The sequence below is a fragment of the Mirounga angustirostris genome, unplaced genomic scaffold, assembly GCF_029215605.1.
Source record: "Mirounga angustirostris isolate CCGP_5_RB_7025 unplaced genomic scaffold, mMirAng1.0.hap1 SCAF_2, whole genome shotgun sequence".
Lineage (NCBI taxonomy): Eukaryota > Metazoa > Chordata > Mammalia > Carnivora > Phocidae > Mirounga > Mirounga angustirostris.
The window spans coordinates 57582923-57609960 of NW_026991710.1; the positions used below are offsets into that span (position 1 = coordinate 57582923).

General features: G+C 35.6%; 1 protein-coding gene and 1 pseudogene across 6 annotated transcripts in view; both read right to left on the reverse strand.

Annotated features, from left to right (window-relative positions):
- ADAMTS3 (ADAM metallopeptidase with thrombospondin type 1 motif 3) overlaps positions 1 to 27038 on the reverse strand; it is a 251241-nt gene that overhangs the window by 66479 nt on the left and 157724 nt on the right. The window lies entirely within an intron of this gene.
- On the reverse strand, positions 6672 to 6832 carry LOC123849198 (U2 spliceosomal RNA; annotated as a pseudogene).

Here is a 27038-nt window from a genome sequence, read left to right on the forward strand (position 1 = left end):
GTCATCCTATCATTAAATCTGATGCATGAATGGAGAAGACTGAATACTTATTTCGGAAAGACAGTTCCATTCTGCTCTAACACACCTTTGGTTTGGCCTTTGAATCCCTCCTTAAATAGGTGGTTTTCTGGTTAAGAGAAGAAAATCTCTTTTTTCATTGCATGAGGAACCTGGAAAGGAAGAAGGAAACCTTTTTCCTTCAACCATTGCCCTGATTCAATCAAGAATACTTCTGTCCCTATTTCCCCCTGAGCACTACAGTGCCCTTTCTATGATTTCTAAAGTAGGCACTGTCAAACATTGCAAAGACAGTGAAAGAATTTCTGGCACTTTTTATCTATACACATCAGTAGGAATTACAGACATTTTTGAGGCTGTGAAATATCCTCACTCATAACGAATTATTCCCAGTAGGCCCACTTTGTAATGTAATTGTCATGGGCTTTGTAATCAGACATATTTGACTTCAAATCCTGCCAGTGGCTATCCTGTATGATTTTATTTAAGATGCTTACCATCTCTAAACCTCACTTTCCTCACCTGTAAAATGGGATAATCCCTACTTTGCAGAGTTGCTGGGAAGAGATGATTATAGTAAAAGCACTATGTACAGTGCTTAGATGTAAGTGCTCAACAAATAGTACTCACTGTTACTACTGTCATGATGATGATGGTGGTGGTGGTGATTTCCCATTAAGAGAAGTCTTCTACACCTTTTTTTAGCTTTTTACATTTTGTTTTATATATCAGAAATTAAATAGTTACATTTTTTTAAATAGAGATAAGAAAAAAATCTAGACTTAGTGAAGGGAAATCTAAACTGCTAATAACGTTAGAAAGAATGAAGGTTAGCAATATTTCCTGCAGAGCATTAAATAGGTACAAGGAGAAAAGAATCTAGAATGTTTACCTTCAGGTAAATTAGGATGAAATCCAATGAGACAAGCTTGTTTAGTAGATTAAAAACCTAATATGAAATTGGAAAGAGTTAGCTAATAGATGGCACTGATCTTCACTCAATGTATATTTACTGAGTACCCATACATGTCTCAGACCCTGAGAAGGTAAAAAACTACTTGGTACCTCTTTAGGTGTTAACTTTGGGAACCTCACAGTTGTACTGGGTTTATATTCAGAATGGAGCTGAGTTCGTATCATGTAGTCACAAACCATTATCTAGGCTTGAAAGACTTACACCATTTCTAGTTTAAGCAGATCTAATCAGGGTACTAGAACATGCCTTTCAGTAATAGCTCACACCTTTATAAAGCTTCAAAGTTTAAAAGCTGACACCTGCTTTGATAAAATTTAAGATTCCTCTATGTCTAATTCTGCATTATTTCTGTGCCCCATAAAATATAAGAACAGGAATAATTAAAGGTGAGTATCATGTTAATCATGTCCAAACACCCGCCCATCAGATCTGTTTACTGCTAAAAGGACTAAAAGGAATCACAGAGAAGGCCATAGGCAAGTTCCAGAAGCGTAAACAGAGTGACATTTTGCATTGGGAGTAGCAAACTACACCTGTGGGGGCATTCTGTTGGCATCCCCTTAAGTAAGTGGCTGTAGCTGGCTTGGACAGCAGAGGGTGATTGAAGTGATAATAGAATCAGTGGGAAGAGCATCTTTAAGATAAATAAATAAATAAGATAAATAAATAAATAATCTGCAGTAGGTGCAGTGTGCATCATTCCAGAAAAGTGATGCTCAGAGTACCTTTCAAGCTTCCCAGAAATATCAAAGGCAATCATCCTTAGTACTGAGAGTGAGTTTCCTTTCTTCAAACTTCTTTGAAACTCAATATTTTGAGTTACTGATAAGAATTAATTACTATCTGGAAACATTTTGATTACACCCATTTTTGTCCCCTCTAGCTTCCCAATTGTTGTATATGAATTTTCAGAAAAAGAATAATTTTACTACAAAGTTTATTTTTATTGAAGATGTATTGGGGGCACTCTGGTGATCAACTAAGTCACAATAAATATAGTTATTTTTAGTGTTAAAGACAGGATGGTACCTAGTGTTAAATAAGAATTTTGAACTTCCCAAACAGATAAAGTAAATTTATAAGTTGTTTTGCTGATTATGAACACATGGGCTTAAGACATTTTCAGGATGGAGCATGGCATGTTTACATACCTAATCATATTTACAAGAAGTCTAAGTGTAGATTGGTGAAATCACTCCCACCCCGGAAGAAATTCTATAGTCCGAAAACTGATAGGAGACAAAGTTAAAATTGGAAAAAATGTAAGTTTTGATCAAGTTCTGAATCTGATATAAACACATCTGGGGTTGGAAAGCAATCTCAAACATACTGTGATAGAGACTGTGATAGATTCATCTATTCTTTATCCATTCTCTCTTCCCTAAGGAGTAGAATGCTAATTTTATTTGAGGTGATCATAAACTCAGCTAAAAGTCATTCACAGTCTCTTTTGCGGACTAAGCACCCCACATGACTAAGAATAATTCAATCAGAAATAAGCAGAAGTATTGCTTATACTTCAGTGGCTTAAATTGGCTGGTATGAAAGACTTCCACCAAGGCTCCTCAAAGGAGTGTGATTCCACTTGGTAGGTTAGGCCCTTTGGTCCTTTACTCAGTATTCCTTCCTGCTTCCTGGAACATGGACATGATGTCAGGAGTTCTATGAGGTAACCTTAGAATCAAGGCATGTGCTTAGGATGATAGGAGAGCTATAAAGAAGAGATCTGACCCCACGATGACTGTGAAGCGGGCATCCCAGCCCTGCAGTGCGAGCACCAGACTTTGTTACACATGGGGGATATAGCACTTCCGCCATGTTTAGGGTAAGTTTGGGTTTTTCTTTTATATGTCACTGAATCTAGCCCTAATAGATAGGACATTGACAATAATTTTATTGTATAAATTCCTAATGCTCTCCTGCTCCATTTGGGAATGCAAGTTAATTTTCATGTGGATAAGTGAATGGTAAAGTAAGGTTCAGTTTACCAAAATGTCCCAGCTTTCTTTGTAGCGCACCCATTTCAGAAATGAGGAAGGAAATGTTTTACAGTAACCATAAACATAGGATGAGTCTATATGTATAAATTTAACATTCTTTGTGAACAGAATACGGTTGTGAAAATGAAGTGACCGGGATGCCACAAGCTGGATTTTCCAATAGTAGGTGGAGATCCTAAGATCAGAGCTAAAAATAGGTGCAAAATTCAACAAATGTCATATGTTAACATCAGAAGCAGAGAGGAGTTAAATTGTGTTGGCTTGTTAAATCATCCAATAGTGATTTTTCCATTGACATCTTTTTAAAAAATTTATATTTTTATAATTCCTAAAAAGATACACTAACAGCACCTCTATATATGGGGGCATCATTTCACCAAGATATAAAAGATTTCTGTGAAAAACAGCTGAATCCTTCACCAACTGGGAAATTCCATTAATGACAGTTCAAAGAACTATATTCAGGCCAATTTATGATGTCAGTTCCGAAGTCTCATTAAGTAACTGTTACTTTTTTTAAAAAAAGACATTACCATTGAATGAATATTAGTTTCCGTGATTTCTTTTCCCCAAGTTCTAATTCTAAAGTACACATTTGCTTTTGTTTTCACTGACTACTTTAAGGGATAGCATACAGCATTTTTTTTTTTTTTAAATGGAAAACGTCTTACCCTTCAAGTGAAACAAATAACATTTTTATGGTTTGAGTTTACGATCATTAGCAAATAAAAAAGACATAAAAGTCACCCCAATGTCCAATATATATGACATTCTGACTTTTAGTGTGAATCTCTTGTATGTCAGTTAAAATGTTTTAAGCTGCAGATACAACTTGCAAGTGTTTTAAGCAACTAGGAAACATACTAGTTTGCATTACAAGAGGCCCAGAAGTCAGGTGATTCCTGAGTTAATTGGTTTATTGACAGATCACCAGGTAAGCAGTTTTCTCCATCTTTCATATCCTGCCATTCCTAGTCAATCAACTTTGTTCCCAGACCAGCTTCTTTGATTATTTCAAAATGGCAGCACCAATTCCAATATCATAGCCAGGAACCACAACTGTGTCTTCCCGTACATGTTTCTTAGGAGTAGGCAAAAATCTTTCCTAGAAGCCCCGTACCTTTAACTATAAGTTTCAGTGGCCAGAATTCAGTCACATGCCCATGCAAAAATCATTCGCAGATAAGGAGAACAGAACCCCACCTACGTCTTAGTCCCATCAGAAATCAGCCCCTGTACCTGAGGCTGGCCCCCCCTGAAGATGAAGGGGGGAGGCCTTGAAACAAAAAAAAGAGAGGAAAACCAGTGTTGTACAGGCAATCCACACTGCTGAATTCTCCTTTTCAGATCCTCCTCTTCCTGCATTCCCTACCGCTGGTCTTCCACTGGTCTCTTTTATTCTTAGTTTGTATTGATGCAGTTTGTGTTTCATTTCTGTTATTGCAATCTGTTGGCCTAGAGATGATTTCTGCATTCTCTTGCAAGGTACAGTCCTTCCCATGGTAGGGGACTCTCATCATTGCTGCTTGCCTAGTCCATTCCAATTGTTTCTTGAATAAATTACTGAAATGTTTGGGCATGGGCAGAGTTGTCAAAATAGAGTATACTCTGTTAAATTCAAATTTCATATATACAACACTTTTTAAAATATAAATATGTCCCAAATATTGCATGGGATGTAACTAATACTATAAACTTATTCAATGTTCATCTGAAATTCAAATTTAAATGAGAATCCTGTATCTTATCTGCTAAATCTGGCAACTGTAGGTGTGGGGTGATCTATCTTTCTCTAGGAGGTCCACGTAGTTACAGGGTTTTATGCCCGCCCGCCTTCAATTCCCTCCTCCACCCCTGTATATTCAGCTCTGGTAGTGGGTATTGACCCAGGGATGGCCAAGTACTATATTCCATTTCCTTGACTCTAGTGATCGGTTACTGGATGGGTAAATGGTCTAAGTTATACCAATTAAACAATGACCTAGGATTATTTTATTTGTAGTTACTAGGAAAGAGAAACTCCCTCTACTAAGCTTGAAACTGGAAGAATATAACATGGAATCTGCTTGGGACTAGCATGGGGATAGTTGTTGATCTGCGTTTAATGCAAGAAGATGAAAGAGAAGATTACAAATGGAGAGAATAGATTATGCTCCATTGACAACTTTCAGCCACTGAATTCAACCATTCCTGAAACCTTGGTCTTTTCAATTTCATGAGTCAATAAACTACTGCCACCTCATTTTCTCTCTTATGACTTAAATTTTTTTTTTTTTTTTTTTGCTTAAGATAGTTTGATGTTAGTTCCTAACAACTGAAACTAAAATAACCCTAATAAATAAACCCATTGATACCCTTCCTGCTACAGTCATCGATTGTCCTCATCTTCCTTCCCACTATTTTTTAATAAATTATTCTTGGCCTATACAATCCTTTGAAAAGGTTGATATGTTCTGTTTAATCTCCCAAATTAATCATTTTCTTCTCTTTATCTCATTTGAAATGAAGGGCTTTGCTACTAGTGATCTGTTTCCTAGTGTGTTTCTTCTGTTGCTCTTATTCATCTAAAACTATAACCTTAAGTTTGAAGGACAACACAGTTTTTCATTTCCAAATATTCTCCCTCTGTACATTGAATAGCATTTTAATTAACATCTCACCTCTTCTTGACTAAATTATATTCCTTCTAACTTCTGGTTTTTGTAGATGACCTCTCCTAAATCCAAGAGTAGAGGAAGGAGTCCCTACATTCAATGTACGAGAGTACATTCTAGTAATCTGACATTGCTAGAAGGTAAAGTTTTCTAAGTAAGCTCCACTTCATAAAGGAGAGAGAGAATTCCATTTCACAGCTGCCAATTTCAAAGCTCAAATTATGTCCATCAGTATAATTATGTTATATGCACAGCTGAATGATGATAAAAGCATCATTCAGGTGGGCCTGATCTAATCTCGTCAGTCATAAAAAGCGCAAACCTTTCCCTGACTGGTTGCAGAAGAGAAGGTCAAAAATGTGAACAATGAAAAGGAAATGATGTACCACTGCTGGCTTTGAAGATGAAGGGAGGCTGTGCAAGGATCAGAGGGAGGCTTCTAGTTGCTGACAGTGAACCCTAGTCAATAACTAGCAAGGAAATGGGGACCTCAGTCCCACAACAACAAGAACCTGAATTCTGCCAACAGTGGGAATGAGTTTGGAAGTGGATTCTTTCCTAGAGCCTCCAGACAGGAGTTCAACCTGGTTAGAACCTTGATTTTGGCCTCATGATAGCTAAGCATAGAACCCAGTCCAGTCACCTTGGATTCTGATCTATAGAACGGTAAGTTAATAAATGAGTTCTTGGTGATTTGTTATGCAACAATAGAAAAATAATACAATGAGAACAGAGCTCTAGGCCCAGCTCTGCTATGCTCCATCTGTAATGATTTGGGAGAGATGCCAAACTTATCTGGGCCTCAGTTTCCTTATCTATAAAATAAACGGGTTGTGCTAGAGGATCACTAAAATCTTCTTCCTGGCTGAATTTCCATAATTAATCATTGGACCATGATTTCACTATTTTAGATGATTAAAGTTGCTTTCTTAATCATAAATGATTGATCATTCTTATAATTAACTTGTTGCTAAATCCTTGGTCAACAGTATGATTCACAATTAAAACATTTCACATGGAAAAATGTGCTACACTGTAAGACAAACTGCATTATGATATAAATACTTTGTGACAATGGAGAAGTCTAGTAATTTATTACAATAAAACATAATCTTCTCATTTACCATTTAAACTGGTAAGAACAGATACTACACTTGATCTTAGCCAAAATTCTGAGAAGCGATTCGTTTACCATTTAAATAAGAGCACAGAGTGTTCAGAAAGTCTGGAGGCATAGAAAAATGTATATAATATCATCAAGGACATACTCAGTTTCTTCTGTGAAAAATAAAGTATTATCTACGCTTCCAGATTTGGTAGACAACCTATAAAAGGTTTAGTAAAGGGGACTTTTAGATTATTTAAGTATTTACACATCCACAACACCAACCAGAATTTATCCTAAGTGATTAAAAACTCATTTTTTGCCTTTTTGTTGTTTTGCAATAAAATTTTACTATGCTACTGCCAATAAATTTTTACCAAAGTTATAAAAATATGGAATTAAAAATGCATATTACCCATAAAATGAAAATACTGAAATGGTCATCTACATTTTTTAAATCTGAAGTCATATGCTCACTTAAATAATACTGATCAAACACTTTTGACTTATGTTCAGATGAAAGGTTATTTTTTTAAACAAATTGTGATTTATTCATACTCCTCAGCAATAAAAAAGAATAAACGATGGATACACAACTATACAGAGAAATCAGTAGCATTTCTATACACTAACAATGAAGTTGCATAAAGAGAAATTTAAAAAACAACACCATTCATGATTGCACCAAAAAGAATAAAATACCTAGGAATAAATTGAACCAAAGAGGTGAAAGACTCATATTCTGAAAACTATAAAACACTGATGAAAGAAACTGAAGATAACACAAGCAAATGGAAAGATCTTCCACACTCATGGACTGGAAGAATTAATATTGTTAAGATATTGTTTTAATTATATTGAATGATAATAATTGAATTATACTGAATTAATATTGTTAAAATGTCCATATTACCCAAAGTATTCTACAGATTCAATGCCACCCCTATGAAAATACCAACAGCATTTTCACAGAACTAGAGCAAATAATACTAAAATCTGTATAGAACCACAGAGGATCCTGAGTAGCCAAAGCAATCCTGAGAAAGAACAAAGCTGGAAGTATCACAATTCCAGATTTTAAGATGTACTACAGGGGCGCCTGGGTGGCTCAGTCGTTAAGTGTCTGCCTTCGGCTCAGGTCATGATCCCAGGGTCCTGGGATCGAGCCCCGCATTGGGCTCCCTGCTCGGCAGGAAGCCTGCTTCTCCCTCTCCCACTCCCCCTGCTTGTGTTCCCTCTCTCGCTGTGTCTCTCTCTGTCCAATAAATAAAATCTTAAAAAAAAAGATGTACTACAAAGCTGTATCAATCTAAACAATATGGTACTGACACAAAAATAGATACATAGATCAATGGAACTGAACAGAGGGCCCAGAAATAAACCCACACACACATGGTCAATTCATCTATGACAAAGGAGGCAAGGATATACAGTGGGGAAAAGACAGTCTTTATAATAAATGGTGCTGGGAAAACTGGACCGCTACATGTAGAAGAATGAAACTGGACCACATTCTAACACCATATACAAAAATAAGCTCAGAATGGATTAAAGACCTAACTGTGAGACCTGAAACCATAAAAATCCTAGAAGAGAAGAACACAGGCAGTAATTTCTCTGACATTGACCACAACAACATTTTTCTGGATAAGTCTCCTAAGGCAAGGGAAACAAAAGCAAAAACAAACTATTGGGACTACACCAAAAAAAAACCACTTTTGCTCAGTGAAGGAAACCATCAACAGAACAAGAAGACAACCTACTGAATGGGAGAAGATATTTGCAAATGATATGTCCGAGAAGGGGTTAATATCCAAAATATAGAAAGGTTAATTTTAGGGTTCCTGGGTGGCTCAGTCGGTTAAGCGACTGCCTTCGGCTCAGGTCATGATCCTGGAGTCCCAGGATCGAGTCCCGCATCGGGCTCCCTGCTCAGCAGGGGGTCTGCTTCTCCCTCTGACCCTCCCCCTTCTCATGCTCTCTCTATCTCATTCTCTTTCTCAAATAAATAAATAAAATCTTTAAAAAAAAAAAAGGTTAATTTTATAATCCTATCATTAATGTCATCAATATATTTAAGCCATAGTAATTATTTAAGATAAATTATGACAGAACAGTATTTGCTATCAAATACTAGGATTGGAATAGTGTAACTCCTAAGCCAAAAATAACATTATCCAAGTTAAGTTTAGTAACATGGCATGTTTTGCATTTAAAAAAATTGTTGAGCCATTCCTAAAGTGAATTTCCATTAAAGACACTTACTTGCTAAAATAAAACTATTCTTAATCTAACAAATAAAATCCACCAGAGGGAAAGAAATATTGTTATATTTACTTTATTCATATAAATACATGCCTATAATACATCCTCCCACATAGTCCTGATCATATGGAAGCCAAAAAATCAAGCATGTTTTTATATCTTCTGTTTTATAAACAGCTATTCTTTAATAGCTGTTTTCATGCATTGTTTTCTAACATTTCTGTCACTTATGGATCAGTTTTGACGGATTGATTTTGCTCATCATTTTGGGTTGCATTTTCCTATTCCTTTGCATGCTTACTAATTTTGATCAGATGTCTGACATAATGAATCTTACCTTGCTGGTTGCTGATGTATTCCTATTCATGTAAATATTCTTTTTTTTTTTTTTTTTAAGATTTTATTTATTTGACAGAGAGAGACATAGTGAGAGAAGGAACACAAGCAGGTGGAGTGGGAGAGGGAGAAGCAGGCCTCCCGCGGAGCAGGGAGCCCGATGCAGGGCTCGATCCCAGGACCCCGGGATCATGACCCGAGCCAAAGGCAGACGCCCAACTACTGAGCCACCCAGGCGCCCCTCCTGTAAATATTCTTGAGCTTTATTCTTGGACGCAGTCAAATTACCTGAAAACAGTTTGGTCCTTTCAGGTCTCGCTTTTAAGATAAATCAGAAAGGACCAGAGCGTGCTCATCTAGAGCTAATTGTTCACCACTACTGAGGGAATGAGGGAAGACTTTTCTGTGTGCTCCATCCAATGCTGGGTGAATCATGAGACATTCCAGTCCGTGTAGTTTGAACAAGCACTATTTCCAGCCCCATGCAAGCATGGGCACTGTTACCTCTAATCCCCTCAGGCGGTGGTTCTTTTCCAACCTTTGCAAAATTTCCTCACATATATGTGCTGATTAGGACTTGACTAAATCCTAGAGGAGAACCTGTTCAGATCTTCAGAGTTCAACCTCTGCATAGTTCTCTTGTCGCGTATAGATCTGTAAACTCTGGCCACCTACATCTCCCAGACTCTCAGCTCTGGCTTCTCTACTCTGAATATCTCTCAGGCTCAGCCTGGTTGTCCTTCCCTGAGATTCAGACTAAAAACCCTCCAGGCAATAAACTGGAGTACTGCTGAGGCCCACTTCATTTGTTTCTCATCTCTTAGGGATCCCTATCCTTCACTGCCTGATACCTGGTATCTTGCAAACCGCTGTTTCATATATTTTGTCCATTTCTGGTTGTTTAAATCAGGAGGGTAAATCAGTCTTTGTTGTTCCATTTTGGCCAAGAGCAGAAGTTCATTTAATTTGGTTTTGCTAAGAACATACGGTAGTTAAGAAACTTGGATTTATAGGCATGTTACTTTGTAACATGACTTAGAAGTTTCTACAGCAATTCAGCTTTCCCTAAATAGCTTTCTATACACATTTACTTGGACTTATGGAAGTTAGGCAGTAGTAAAATGTTCAGTGTAAAAACCCTGACAACACTCTTAATTAAAAAAAAAATCATACTTTCATAAGATATTAAATCTCCTTGAATATGTTATTGCAACATATGATATCATATGCAAAAAAGAGACATTTAAAGGTTAAGCAGCCCTTAGGTGATCTCAAAAAATATGTATACTCTGTTCACCTTACTCCTAAAACAATCTGAATTTCTTTGTTCATTAAAAGCTGGCTGAGCCAGGAGGTACTGTAAATGTGTTTACAGAAAGAAAATGTCTTCCAAGAGTAGCCCCCTCTCAAAAAAAGCTGCTTGTTACTTAACACAAACATGGAGGAAAATAAAAAAGTCAAAACCTTAGCAAACATAGGTATCACCTTACAGTCCAAAGAACACAATGTTTGAAATACTGACTGAAAATATTTTTACTAAGTTTTGTAAAGAATTATAAACTAAGTTTTTAAAAAAAAAATCACCTATGTAGATGAGAGAAAATTGGGGGTGAACTGCAGGAAGCCATGTTTCAGCAGTGAAGGTAAGAAATAAATCCTTTAAATTAGGGTTAACTGTGGGACATTTCCTAAAATCAACAACAAGGGCTCCAACAAGTGGGATGAAACTGCTCACTCAAAAAAGAAATCATCTCGTGAAAAGGAAAGTGAGACCTTTTTGCATTTTTAGTTCAAGAAATCTAAACATTTATACATTCAGCTCAAATCGAGGAATAGCATATTTGATGGGTTAACATGGATGTAGTGAAAACATTTCACCACTGACTGTCTTCAAAGTCAATAAATACTGATATTTTCTTCAAGTATCAGATGGGAAATCCAGAGAAGTCTGTTTCTAAGTGAATGTGAGCTGATTTCATCTCAACTCATTCAGTAGTTCTGAAGATCTAATAGTTTGGTTATACAAAAAGAAGCCTCACAAATGGAAATACTAGGATTACGAGCAGTTACTAGCATTCCTTTCTCAGCTCACTCCCTCTGTACTTGATTTCCTTACTCTCCTCCTCACTTCCTTGCACCCATCTATTTCCAAACACTTCTTGAGCACCTTTTTAGCATGGAATCTGACCTAGCTTCTGGGAATAAAAGGTGAATAATCCCAGTTCCTGTCATTGAGGCGGTCACAGTTATATAGGGGGGAGAGACAGATAAACAGATACTTTGATACTAGGTAAGTATGTAACAGAACAAGAACCAACTTACTCTACTAGAAGAAATCTAGACTATTTCAACAGAGGAGGTGATACCTGAGCTGGATTTTAAAAGACTCACAGAAGTTAGACATGTGGAGAAAGAGGGAGGGCCATTCCAGGCAATGACACATGTGCAGAAGACCTGAAAAGGACTGACAAATGGGGAGAACTCCAAAAATGATGGAACAAAAATAAGTGAAGATTTTTGTCAAGAGATGTGGTCACTAAGGGAGGTTGAAGTAAGATCATGAAGAAATCTTAAATCATTTATATACAGGCTTAGAGCTGGGTTCGCTGGGCTCATTCTGGATCATGCCTGTTATCCTGGCATAATATATTAGTAATGTTTTCTTGCACTCTCAAATGTGGCCTAGTTTGAACAACAAATCAAGTGGTCAGCTTACGTATCGGTCTCTTGGTATCAGAAGATACCATTTTTAGAAGGAGGGCTAAAGCTATATAAGTCTCCTTAGTGCACTTACGTTCAATGATAAGGGAGGCACTGTAATAACAGGCCTTCCATGTTCTGTTGCAGTGATGTTCCTTCCCTAGTTGTGCAAACAGGGGTGGTGAATACGATTATGTGGCAGTCAACATCCATTCCAACCTCCATGCATTGCCTGCCCCTGCAGAGGCGGGGACTACACCCCAATGTGCTTGCAGCGAGGATTCCAGGTGAGCGTTGGGTTATGCCAACTAGGCTGAGTTTTGAAATCAGGAGTGGCGAATGTGGTTGGGGAGATGCTGCAGGACTGGGGTGCTCTGTAGCAGCCTCCTACGTCTAGCTGTGGTCTGCGTGGAGGCTGCGAGGAAAGTGCAGAGCAGCAGAGCCTGCTGTCATCTTCAGAGAAGTCTTCGTCCTTGGAGTCACAGATGTGGTGGCAGCTCGCTCATTTCCCCCTTCCCTGGCCTGAGCCGTAAGAGCAGCTGCCCGGGTGGGCCACTGGCTCTATCATTCTAAGAACAAGCCCTGGAGCTCAAGCCTAGCGGCCACTCCTCCAACCCTCCCAACAATTCAATGCACACTTAATTCTTTATATTAAATCGTTTCATGCTTAAAATAGCTAGTGTGGTTTCAATTTCCTGGAACTGAACCTTGACATATATATGGTAAGTTATTTAACAAAACTGGGCCTCACATCCACAGCCATGTAATGAGAGGGCTGGGCTATTCAGGGATCTGCAAGAGCTCTCTTACTTCTAGGATTTGCTTCTGTGATTCTGTAATTTTGTCAGGTTTGCTGAATACCTCCCTCCATTTTTCCTCTCCTGCAGCTCTCAGGGACTGCTTCCGACCTGGCCTCTAGCTTACATTTCCATATAACTATTTCACTAAGATCACTATTAATAAACCTTTGGTAGTCAGAAAATGTATCAAAAGCCATCGGATGTGTACAAAACAGCCACTTATCCATTTAACAAATATTTATTGAGCACCTATTCATGCCAGGTGCTCCTAAGGAATATTTTATAAACTCCTTGACCTCGTTAAAGCATTTGTTTAGACAAAACATTCCTGGAAGTATATTTTGTCTTGGTCTTGTTTGCAATTTAATAATAACTGTCACTCCCCCAACCTCTAGATACCCCCTCTCTACCCCTCTTCGCTCTGGGCTTCAGTCAGTCCCATGGCTTCTTTGTAGAAAATGACCTGAGTCAAATCAGGATTTCTTTTTCCTTCTCTCTAGACCAGTGTCTCCGTTTCCAGCCCATTTTGCTTTCCTTAATAGGGTGAATCAGCACACATTCTCTTCACTGATGTGGTCTTTCAACTCCACCATTTTGTTCTTCTCCATTCTTAGTTTTCCGTATGTGTCTTCAGGTGGTCCTTTGCTGGATCCTGTGCTCTTCACCAATTGGCTGAGAATCACCCAAGGTCCTTTGCTTTCATATTCCCTTGGACAAATCATTCAGTCATCAAATTTTAATACCATTTTAACCTTAAGTTACACATCCTGAGTTACAGAACATTTCGATGTTGCTGTTTCAATGTCTTCTCACTATAATTCTCAAAGCATTACCTTATCTCAATATGATAACCTTTCCACAATCTTCTTGTACTTCCTCTCCAGGCAATCAAAGCTCTGATGTCATTTTTACTTTGCTTGCCTCGTCAGACCATTCCCAAGTTCTGGTAATTCTTGCTACATGCTATTCTTAGATTTGCCATTCTATCTGCAATTCTGCGTCCAGTATCATATCCCAGGTTCTATATTGGACTCTGTCTTCTCTTTCCCTATTTTCTGTCTCCATCTATCCTATGTTCGGCCACTTAGATGATCTTCTTTAAATGTTATCACAAGAACTTTGGTACTGCAAACTTCCTTTCCTTACTAAATCTAAACCTTTTGTCAGTGGCCAAACATTTCACTATACCTAAACTACGTATCACTTATCGTAGTCTGGTTTCATTTTTTCTCTAGAAGAGTTAACCTAATTGTCATTACACAATCTATTCATTTTTACCCTTTTACTTATTTCATCAGCCTAGAATGTTGTCCACCTGAACTAAACAGTATCTCAAAAAATCCTTAAAGGAATTGACCAAAGTGTTTCCTGTTCAAGGATCACCTCATGTGACTCTAATCAATATATTAAGCAGTCCTAGAGGACTTCCTAATAATCTGTGTAAAGCCAAAACTTAAAAAAATAAAAAAAGTGTTGAAGGGTAAATTCATATGCTATATTTTCTCTCTTGCTCAATGAATATCAGAGTTAAGTCCCTGGTAAAGCAAAGAATAGTTACAGATAATAAAACTCACCACAGCACATAACTTCATATAACAGCAAACCTGAAAGCTAGGTATGTACTGCATAATATTTGTTATAATACAGTTGTACTCACATAAGCATATGATATATGAGAGTTATTTCACCTTTATCTTATTTACTTTGGAACTCTTCCTTATATTAATTTCATGGTACTGTAGACAGAGGGAAATAAATAAATGTTCTTGAATGCAGAAAACTTGATAATTAATGATTGCATCCATTTTTTTTAAAATGGGGAAATATGCTAAAAAGTAGTCCAGTGAGCCTGGCCACATTAAGCGATCAATAAATGTTTGTTAAATAAATGAGTAAGACAGCAGGTAAACTGTTTAGTTTAAAGAAAATGGGGATAGAAACAGACGACAACCTATCAGTGTACATAAAGTGGAAGAATGGAAAAAAATGTAATAACTAATTGTTACTGAGGTTTCTGACAGTACTAGAAATAACACCAAAGAAAAATTGGAGACATATATCCAGAAGTAGGTATACAATTAAATAAATTCTGTCTTATAATACACACTATATCTATGATATTATAATTCATGTACATATACATCTGTAACATAGTTAATCCTCATTATTCATGGATCTTTCTATTTGTAAATTTGCTTATTCAATAAAAGTTATTTATAACCCCGAGGTCAATACTGTCAGTGCTTTCTCAGTCATCTGTGGACATGCACAGAGTGGACAAAAAAATTTCAATAAAACAAGAAAAGAAAATTTAAAAAAATTATGATTTAGGGGCGCCTGGGTGGCTCAGTTGGTTGAGCGACTGCCTTCGGCTCAGGTCATGATCCTGGAGTCCCTGGATCGAGTCCCGCACTTCTCCCTCTGACCCTCCCCCCTCTCATGTGCTCTCTCTCTCTCTCATTCTCTCTGTCTCAAATAAATAAATAAAATCTTTAAAAAAAAAATTATGATTTATATGGGAGAAATAAATGTGTCACTATTTCCAGATGACATGACTGTGTTTATAGAAATCCAAAAAGAATCTACAGGTCAACTATCAGAATTCATAAATGAACTAAAAGCAAGTCACTGAATACAAAGCCAAAAAAAAAAAAAAAACCACACTTGAATTTTATATATTAACAGCAAAGGATGAGAAAATTTATCAACAAATAAAAACAATAACATTTAAAAGAGTATAAAAAATGAAAGTCTTAGGAAAATTGAGCTAAGATGTGCCAAACCTCTACACTGAGAACTATAAACATTACTTAAAGACAATGAGCCACAGAGTTGGAGAAAATATTTGTGTAACACATATCTGACAAAGTATTCGCATCCAGAATATATAAGTACTCCTACAAAACAATAATAAGATAGACATTCAATTCTTTTTTTTATTATGTTATGTTAATCACCATACATTACACCATTAGTTTTTGATGTAGTGTTCCATGATTCATTGTGTGTAACACCCAGTTCTCCATGCAGTGCGTGCCCTCTTTAATACCCATCACCAGGCTAACCCATCCCCCCACCCTCCTCCCCTCTAGAACCCTCAGTTTGTTTCTCAGAGTCCATAGTCTCTCATGGTTCGTCTCCCCTCCGATTCCCCCCCTTCATTTTTCCCTTCCTGCTATCTTCTTCTTTTCTTTTTTTAACATATAATGTTAAAAGTGTCCTTAACCTTGCATTTCACAAAAACAGCAGTCTATCTATGTGTTTATGTTTCAAACATATCACTGAAGTAATGCATTTCCATATTAGTAAATAATTATTATATGCATTATAGCCAAGAGGTGTATATAAAGGTTTTCCACATCTTTAGACATCAGGAAAAACAAATTAAAGCCAGATAAAACATACCTGCTACAATAACTAAAATTGGAATAGGATTTGATCAACTGGAACACTCACACACTGCAGGTGGGAATGCCTATTAGGATACTAGTTTGTAAACCATTTGGCATTATCTACTAAAGGTGAACACATGCATACCCCAAGACACAGCAATTCTACTCCTATGTAAAAACTAAACAGAAATGAGCGCATATGAGTGCCCACCATAATACATGTACAAGAATATTCATAGCTACTTATCATAGCTAAAACTAGAAAATAGATTGGATGAATAAATTATGGTAAATGGGTTTGATGGAAGAGTATAGAGTGATAAAAGAGAACAAACTGCTACAGCATGCAGCAACATGGATTAACCTCATGGATATAATGTTAAGTTAAAGAGACCAGACAAAAAAAAAGAATAAATACTGTATGATTGATTCAATTTATACTATATATATTAATTTCATGAAAAAGCCAAAATACACTATGTTGACAGAATTCAGAATGGTGATTACCTCTGATGGATAGTGAACTAGGAGACAGCACAAGGTAAGCTTTTGGGATGGTGTAAATGTTCCACCACTTGTAAGGGTTAGATTTGTAAAAATTAATTGAGCTGGAAACTTAAAGATTTGTGAATGTTACTGTATGTTTATTATAGATCAAGACAAAACTATAAAAAGTAAAACAAGATTTAAACATAAATCTCTTCTATCATATGTTAATGCCTTGTCTGACACAAGTCTAGAAATACGCAACTTGGGAGAACATCATAAAATTCCCTGAAGGATAAAATAGAGCAATCTAAATTGATGCAAAATAATTTATGCAAGAGTGGCAAAAGGCCTCCCACAAAGACTGCCTTCTTTCCCCCCAAAAAAGTGACTTGATAATAAAACACTTTAAATCAAGCCACAGAGTGTAGCTCCTGGGGGTGGAATGTCTGGTGAACATAAGCCTAGTAGAGTACACAGGACGTCTACCAGAGTTCTGTCACAGAATGCGTATGAGATCATTCTTCATAAGGTCTCCCCTCCGTACTCCTGACATGATATAAACTGCTTTGGTATTTATGTATGCTGGACACTTCTTCAGTATACTTTACAGGTTTTTAAATAAAACTAGCTGGCATTTTAGATACCCTTACGGGGAAAAAAAAAAAAAAAGTTTCCTCTGCAACACAGTTGTGTGCATTAGAATCCCCTAATTCTTGGGTCTCCACCCCGACGTTTTCCTGTAGTCAGTCTGCAATGGGCCTTAGAATCTGCATTTCAAGAAGCACTCCAGGACCCCCTGAGTCAAGTGGTTTGGGTTACCCATTTGAGGTATACTGCTCTATACTACTGTATCAACTATTCATTTTCAGTTCATTTGTTTATTTTAAAAATACAGTGTCTTTTCTCTATGTGATCTTAGTTTGGATGACAGAACTTAATACAATAAGCAATAAACTATATATGTGCTTATCTTTCAAATATACCATAAATCTCTTATCTGCTATTTAGATTTTATCTTTCTCTGTCACCTCAGTGTAACAACATTAACCTATCCAATAATCCAAGAGGGTAAGTAACTGAAATAATGCCTTTCCATATTAATTAATAATTATTATATGCATAGAATGATTTTTCACTATTAATTTTTTATTAGTAAGAGAGATAACTCAGACTTGGACCAGAGCTATCTGAATCTGCTAACACATAAATGCAGGGTTAATGGAATTCAATCATTTGCGCACTGTTAAAATATAGAGGAGAAATTATAATGTGAATTTACCTGGGCTGAATGAAAGGCAGAGGTGCGAGGCTTTCCAAAGGAAGCAAAAAGAAAAGAAAAAGACAAAACAGGAAACAAAGAAAGAAAAATCTGACAAAGACTGAAGAGACTAGAGAGGAATAAATAACCTGCAATTTAAATTGGGAGTGACTAGATGAAAATCAGAACTTTCTGATTGTTGTTGTTTTAAGAGAGAGAGCAAAAATGTCCTAGGAACACATGCAGAGAACATGGTGGAAAGTAGAGGTACACCATTCAACAAAATTAATGTTTACTGCTGGGAAAATAATTTCTTAAATAAGCAACTAAGAGAAATCAAAACAAAATAAAATGGTGAACCAGGTTAATATTAGTTACATTATGAGCCTTGGAAAATGCCCTTGACTTTTTGGCTTCTGCCCCAATATGAAAAGGAGATGCCCAGCCATGAGACATACCCTGGGCCTTAAGGTATTATTGTGCAAATAATGAATGAAGATTAGTGAATTGTTTTGAGTTTCTCAAGATACAGCATATAGTTATTCAGACTACTGTGTTTTCAATTTATACTAATTAAATTATATGAGTTAATATTTTAATAACATTTAGTATCATGAGCAGGAAAAAATCAACAAATGCTATAGTGAAAATCTACTATGGGGAAAAGGCCATATGAAAAAATATATATATACATAATTGCTAAATCTTTCAGTGAAAGAACACAATTATTTCCCCCCCTTCCGCTGAACCCCCCACTGATACTGGACACCATTTGAATCTGAAGGTGCTAGAAACACTAAGACCTTGTTTGGTTTAATAATAATATTACTGAGGATATCCCAGCAATGCTGACTAAATACATACTACCTACCAAGCACTTAAAATGCTAAACGAATGAAACGTTCCCAATTATTAGTAATCCTATCAATGTTCATGCACGTCACCACTTTACTATAACAAACACATTATCAATGAATTATCATCCCGGATGAAAACAAAACAGTCTTTTAGCTTTGAGAAGCTCCCAAACTTAGGAAGCCACACAGTATTATCATCATTAGGATTAATTTGTATGTAATTAATACCTACTTTTTATTACAGAATTGTAAGGAGAATTATTCTAAGGGGAGGAGGACAGAAAAATGGAGCAAGTCATTATTCCAACTTCTAATGCAAAAAAGGCAATTGCAGCTTGCTGATCTCACCAGGTTATTTGACAGTCCTTACACCAGTGAAAAAAGGAGTCCAATCCTTTTTTCACTGCCGTAAGACTATATAGTTACAGAATCACTCTGACTACCTTGATGGCCTTTGCCTTTATTTATCCCTGTATAGTTCTTACGTGCAATACAATCTTATGACAATGCCTTATACTATCAATGGAATTTTCCCTTGAATCCCCTATTCTCTAACAGTGACCAAGAGTGTAATCACAATGTAGCTTATATCAAGCAATGCTGTAGCCTGCTGAAAAGGATATACATGCTCAACCTGAAAGGCCAGGGTCTCATAAGATTCTAAAGAAGTTAACACATGTCAAAAGGAAACTTCTTTTCAGAGACTTTTGTTTTCCTAATTTTTGACTGCTTGACATGGCGAAGTATTTTGTACAAACACAATTACCTGCTTGAATTTCTTCATGTAAGTAAAGACATCTTTCAAGAGACACTGAGTAATAAATGTTTTTTGTTGAAATTTAGTTTTACACAAACAGACGTGCATTACCAAAGAGAAGAATGCCAGTGGTTTTCTGTATTATGAACTGCACAGACACACACAACACACGCACACATTTCAAATTAAAAACTACATAATATTTATATTTTGCTCATTGGCACCTCCTAGACTATCAACCCTAAGATATTTTCTTCTATTATTTTTAATACTAATATTTGTATTGTATAATAAAAATTTGCCAATTGAACTATTCTTTCAAAATATATTTTAAATATAAATACTCATAAATATCTCTATTTTCCCTCTTTGGTATAAAACAAGCATATTCTATATTTATTGCAATAAAAGATTTTTCTTCAAAATTCCAATTTTATCTTTCCCTATTTAACATACACCTCATTAACAACAAAATTAATACTTCATAGTCTAGGCACCATTGTAACAGTTTTAAAATATTAATTAATCTTCCCAGCAACCTTATGAAATATTATTGTCTCCATGTTAGAGATAGGTCACAGATAAAGCGAGTTGCCTAGAATAACACAATTAGGCAGAAATTCTGGTGTTTGAACTCAGGAAGGCTGGTCCTACTTTTCTGAGCTATCCACAGTTTGAACTTCTGCAGGGCAAACAACAGCAACAACCAACATAAGGAGTACAAGAAAAACTTCTCAAAAAATTACATGAAAATGATGGCTATCCTTTAATATTTTAAAGACCCTTATTTTACAGAAGATTTACCCATCGTAACAAAATATGAGCAAGGACATGAAAGGTCAAGGAACCTCACCATCATCAAGTCCACAGCGATGTATGAATGAATACAAGGAAACAATAAACATGAAAAAGTCAAGTTCAAAACACAGACCCATACATGCATGCATGCACATAGGAAGAAGAGAGTAAAAGGATATGTAGTAAAAAAAGAATTTTTTTTTAAATTGCTTATTTCTTTTTTAAATGCTTTTGTTTATTTTTTTTTAATGTTAAGCGGGCTCCACACCCAACATGGGGCTTGAACGCAACAACCCCGAGATCAAAAGTCTCGTGCTCTATGGACTGAGCCAGCCAGCTGCCCCTTAAGTTGTTTATTTTCCCAATTTTGAGTACTACTATAACTAGAAAAAAAATCAGTAAATGCTACACACAAAAAAAACAAATGGACAAAAAGGCAGATTTATGTGCAAGTTCTCAAGAATCTTATTTAATATGTACAAGAATATATACTACCTCCAAGAAGCTTTTTTTTAGCTACAATAGCACTTTATAAGTATGTCTACCTTGCAATTTGTACATGTACTTAAGTTTCTGTTTGTTTTGCCTCCCCTATTCGTTCTGTAAACTTGTTGAGGAAATGACCATGATTCATCCTATTTGCATCCACTGCGCCTACACAATACAAGGTCTGGCACGTAAGGAGGCAGTCAGTAAACGATTGTTGAGGAATTTCATACTTGTGGGGAAAAGAAACTAAGGATAATAGTGTCCTCTACCACATATGAACAAATTGTCTCAGAGGCTAATATCTACCAGATATAACCTCATAATTGCATACAGATACACCTAGCTGTATGGTCATAAGGACAGCAGGTTATCGAGTAGAGAAATGAGAGGCATTTCTCGCACAGCTGGAAAATCACTCAAATTCCAACCTCCTTGTATTTCTGGTAAATATTTTACTCATACTTGACAAACTCTTTTTAGAAACCTTTCCCACACCACAACGTCATTTGTGTTTCCCATGAGTCTTTATGCCTGCCTTTATTATATGCATAATAGAACTACGTTATAGTATTATTTGTGACTGTTTTATTTGGCTGCACTGGAAGCTCCCTGAAGACACGTATACATCAGGACCCCTGCATATAGTCTTGCAGGTAGTGGACTGCAAAAGCGCACCACATTTAAAGAGATGTGGTAAACATCACGGATATCATAGATTGGTATATTTATATCATCAATTTTCTGGTGTGTGACAGTGAAGTTTCTTGTAAAGAAAGTACTTCATTTTCTAATTTAAAATTCCTGGAACTTAGAAGGTACTCAAAAAATGTTTATATAAACACATCAAGAACTGAACCAATAACTAATGCATAAAAATTAATATACTAAATATTGGTTTTATCTTTCAAATTGATGTGTGAGAAAAAAACAAATTCAATATGATAGATAACACAGATTAAAATGTGATAAAATGAAAGATATTTTGGCAATAAATATTCATGAATTTTATGGTCTGAAGACATGTAAAGCAAATTCTCTCTAAAGTGAGTATTGTAAGTTTTATCATTACACCTCAATGCTAATGGTACCAACATGGGAAGCTGGGTTTAGGAATTTTCCATCTCTCATAGTGCTTATAAGCTTTCATGTCATAAAGCATGATTAGCACTCCTATTTAGGCTTAAATACATGTTTTTACTTTCAGATCTTCAAGGGCACTATGTCTAAGAGATCCGTAAACAGGACAAGAAGCATTAACAACCTGACAAAATAGCCTGTACTTCTTGGCTCTATTTCATTTAATCAGTATTTTCTGACTATGTGTTGTATATAAATGCTATGCTGACTACTAGCATTCCTTAGGCAGATTTATGTCACCAAACTTATTCCTTAGCAAGATTATAGCTTTTCACTATTTTGATATTTACTGTTGGGTAGGATAGAAGATACCACTAACCTGCATGTTGTGAAATTTTTAAATTTAATCCAGGTTGCCAGAGGTATAATATAATTAAATCCAGGTTTCACATGGTCCCTGCTCTGAATGAAGGGGTATATCCAGATTTTCCAAGCTATGCTCTTTAGAATTCCTTTTAGTAAACTCCCTTTGCATTTAAATGTGTGCCATACATATATTGTGAATCTCAGCAGGGAAAAATATAAATAGGTTAGAATTTCCAAGTGATGAATGTTATCAAGCCACAAATTTGGGAAGCATTACAAAGCTCAAGGGAGATGAACAGAAAGAAAACCAGACCAAGGAAGTGAAATCCAAAGACAAAGGGGAAATTGTAGAATCAATCATAAAGAAAAAGAAATATCACTTTCAAAGGAACAACAATGTGACTGGCAATTTGACTTCTCACTATAGATGATGAAAGTCAAAAGGCAGTGGAATCATATTTTTAAGGTGCTAAAAGAACATATTCTATTAAAATAACCTTCAAAAGTAGGGGGAAAAAGTTATTCTCAGATAGGTAATACTAAAATAAATAAACAGTCAAAACCATTGTCAACAGAGCCATAGGAGAAGTTATACTAAAAGTCATTCTTTAAAAAAAGGAAAGTAATATCTGATGAAAACTTGTATGGAGAGGAATGAAGAGCAACAGACAAAGTGGATAAATAAAAATCCATCTTGATCTTTTTTGGAGAGGGTGTTGAAAAATATATGTAGAATTAAAACATATCGGGGCGCCTGGGTGGCTCAGTCGGTTAAGCGGCTGCCTTCGGCTCAGGTCATGATCCCAGGGTCCTGGGATCGAGCCCCACATCGGGCTCCCTGCTCGGCAGAGAGCCTGCTTCTCCCTCTCCCTCTGTCTGCCGCTCTGCCTACTTGTGCTCTCTCTCTCTGTTAAATAAATAAAAATCTTAAAAAAAAAAAATTAAAAAAAAAAGAATTAAAACATATCACAGAAATAATCGAAATGATGGTAGGGAGAGGTAAATGGAATTAAACTGTTGTAAGATTCTAGTATTTTCTCAGAAAGTATCAAAAATTATATTAGACTATAAGTAAAGTCTGTGTGTTGTAATTTTGGCATAAACGTTAAGTGAATATAAAGGAATATTTATGTAAATAGCTAATTGAAGAGGGAAATGGATTAATAAAAAAATACTTGAGTAATGAAAAAGAGGGCAAAAAAGTGGAGAAAGAGGAAGACAAATAGGAACAAAAAATTAAGAAAGATACCCACATCTATCTATGGGTAGATATAATCCCAGATATACCATTAATGATTGTTCTGGGGTAGGACTGTATCTCCCAAAAAAGATATATTTAAGTCCCAAATGCTGGTACCTCTGAACATAACCTTATTTGGAAGTAGTATCATTGCAGATGTAATCAAGTTAAGATACGATCACACAGAATTAGGATGGGCTCCAATTCAATGATCGGTGTCCTTATAAGAAGAGGTAAATTTGGATACAAACACACAGGGAGAGAACATCCTGTGAAGGTGGAAGCAGAGTCTGGAGGGATGTGTCTACAAACCAAAGAAAGCTAAGGATTCCCAGCAACATCAGAAACTGGGAGAAAGGAATGGAATGGATTCTCCCTTGGAACCCCCAGAAGGAACCAATCCTACTGACATCTAGATTTCAGATATCTAGCCTACAGACTATAGAAGAATAAATCTGTTTTTTTTAGACCCCCAGTTTGTAGTACTTTGTTATGGAAGCCCTAGGAAACTAATACAATTACATTAAGTGGAAACTGAATATATGTTTGAATTAAAAAACCAAGACTGTCATACTACATAAGAAAAACAAAATTAAAAAAGTGGCAGTATGGGGTGCCTGGGTGACTTAAGTTCTGATTCTCGGTTTCGGCTCAGGTCATGATCTCTCGGGGTTGTGAGATCAAGCCCCAAGTACATTAAGATTCTCTTTCCCTCTCCCTCTGCCCCCCACCCCTGCCAAAAGCAGCAATATGCTGCTTACAAAAGACATACCTTAAATACTAAGAAAGGTTAAAAATCAAAGGATGGAAAAAGAAAATAAAGATGTAGCTCTACTAATATCAGATAAGCTAGACTTTAAAGCAAAGAGCTTACTAAAAAAAAAAAAAAGATTTTAAAAATCCAATCCATTAGGAAATATAGCAATTAAAAAATATATAGCAATTTTAAATTTACATGCAACTTATTTTATAGCTTAATAATATATAAAGCACAAATTGATAAAATTAAAATGAGAAAAAAAAAACCTTTAATCATAGTGGGTAATTTTAACACAACTAACACTAAAGAATAGATTTATAAAAACAGTACATTTCTAGATGACATGAACAACACAATTAACAAAACTGACTTGGTAACAATAACAAACAGCACTGTATCCAACAATGACAGAATTCACATTCTTTTCAAGTGATCATAGAACTTTTGTCTATTGCTGGACCATAACATTTTATGCTAGGCCATAAAGCAAGCCTGAACAGATTTCAGAGAACTGAAATCACTGGGAATTGAGCAAGAAATCAAAAACAAAATGACAACTAGAAATCTTCAAACATGGAAATTAAACAATATACTCATTAACCATGTGGTGAAGAAGAAATCACAGTGGAAATTTAGAAAATATTTTGAATTGAATAACAGCATATTGGAATTTGTGGGATGCACATAAGGCTGTACTTACAGGGAAAATTTATAACCTTGAATGCCTAAATTGGAAAATGAAGAAAGAGTAAATATTTACTTCCTAAATATTCACCTCAAAAGGAAAAACAAATTAAGTCATTAAACTAGATAAAGTAATAGAAAAGCAGAAAAAAAATAGAAACAAACATACAATAGAAAAAAAATCAACACAGCTAAAAATTAACTCTGTAAAGAATGATGGATTAGAAGACTTCTACAAAAATCTTTCAGAGAGAGACAAGATACAAATCCCAAATATAAGAAATAAAAAAGGGAATACCATTAGAGATCCTTAAAAAAAAACCTGCAAAAAGAAGATGAGATCACAAGCTTTATGCCAATAAACTTTATAAGAAATAAACAAATACCTTGGACAACACATTTTATTAAAAATGACACAAAAAGAAATAGAAAATGTGAATTGTATTACATCTATTAAGAAAATTGAATATGTCATTAAAAACCTATCCTGAAACTCAAGGGATTCTATGGACAAACTATGAAAATTAATAACTGAATTTAGCAAGAAAAGTGAATATAAAGTCAATATAAAAATCATTTTTCTATATGCCAGAAACACACAAAATTTTTTTAAAGATAGAATTCACAATGGCATCAAGAAACATCAAATGACCAGGAATGTCTCTAACAAAAGATATGCAATACTTGTATACTGAAAAGAATAAAATGGTATTGAGAGAAAATAAGTTCTATCTAAATAAGTAGAACAATTAACTGTGTTCAGGGCTCAGAAAGTTCATTATTATAAAGATGCCCATTCTCGCCAAATTAATCTATAGATTCAGCACAATCCCAATAAAAATATCAGTAAGTATTCTTTTGTGAAAGCTAGCAAAAATTTTAAAAAATTGCAGGGCAATACAAAGGGTCAAAAACAGCCATGGTAATTTTAAAAATTAACACAGACTTGAAAAATTTACACCACCATATATCAAAATCTATGAGAAAGTTAAACCAGTTAAAACAGCACAACACTAAAGCAAAGACTGACAAAGAGGCCAACAAAAAAGAACAGAGTCCAGAACAGTCCCACAGATGTGTGATCACCCAAAATACAACACTACCATGAAATGGGAGATGAATGGCCTTTTCTGTAAATGTTGCTAAGTCAACTGGACATCCAGATGTGGACAAAAATGAATCTTGAGCCATACCTCACATAAAACACAAAAAAACAAAAGCAGAGGGTTTCAAATCTAAATATGAAAGAAAAAACAGGAGAGCATTTAAATGAAAACAGAGACCAACTTCATGACTTTAAGAGGCCAAGAAAACCCTATGTTAACTCCATGTAACCTATGTAAAATGGAGTTTCATACAGAAACATATAAAACTACATGTAAGAATCCATGTTAACTATAGGAAAATTTTGCTACATTTGATTTTAGGATCTGTTCATCAAAAGACCCTATTTAAGTGAAAAGTAAGCCACAAATGTGAGCAAAGATCTTTGTTATATATATATATTTGTATAGACATTTCTCTAAAAAAGTATTCATGTGCATAGAGAACTCCTATTCCACAAATCAATAACAAAAGCATACACTCCAATAGAAAAATGAATAAAACACTTAGGCAATTAACCAAAGTGTATATTCAAATGATCAATAAACATATGATAAGATGCTTAGCCTTAATAATCACAAGGAAATGTTAATAACCAGAATGAGATATCACTACACACCTCCACAACGGCTGAAATTAAAATAATAACAACAATAACAGCAATTACAACAATACAAAGTGTTGATGAGGATGTGGAACAAGTAGATTTCTCAAACACTTTCTGTTAATAACATATACTGATAAAGCCACTCTGAAAACTGGAACTATGTAATAAGGCTGAATATGTGACACAGAAATTTCACTCCTAGGTATATACCCGCCAAAAATATATATGTATGTGCACCAAATATATGCACAAGAATGTTCATAACAGCTCTGTTTCCAACAGCCCAAAATGGAAACAACCCAGTCC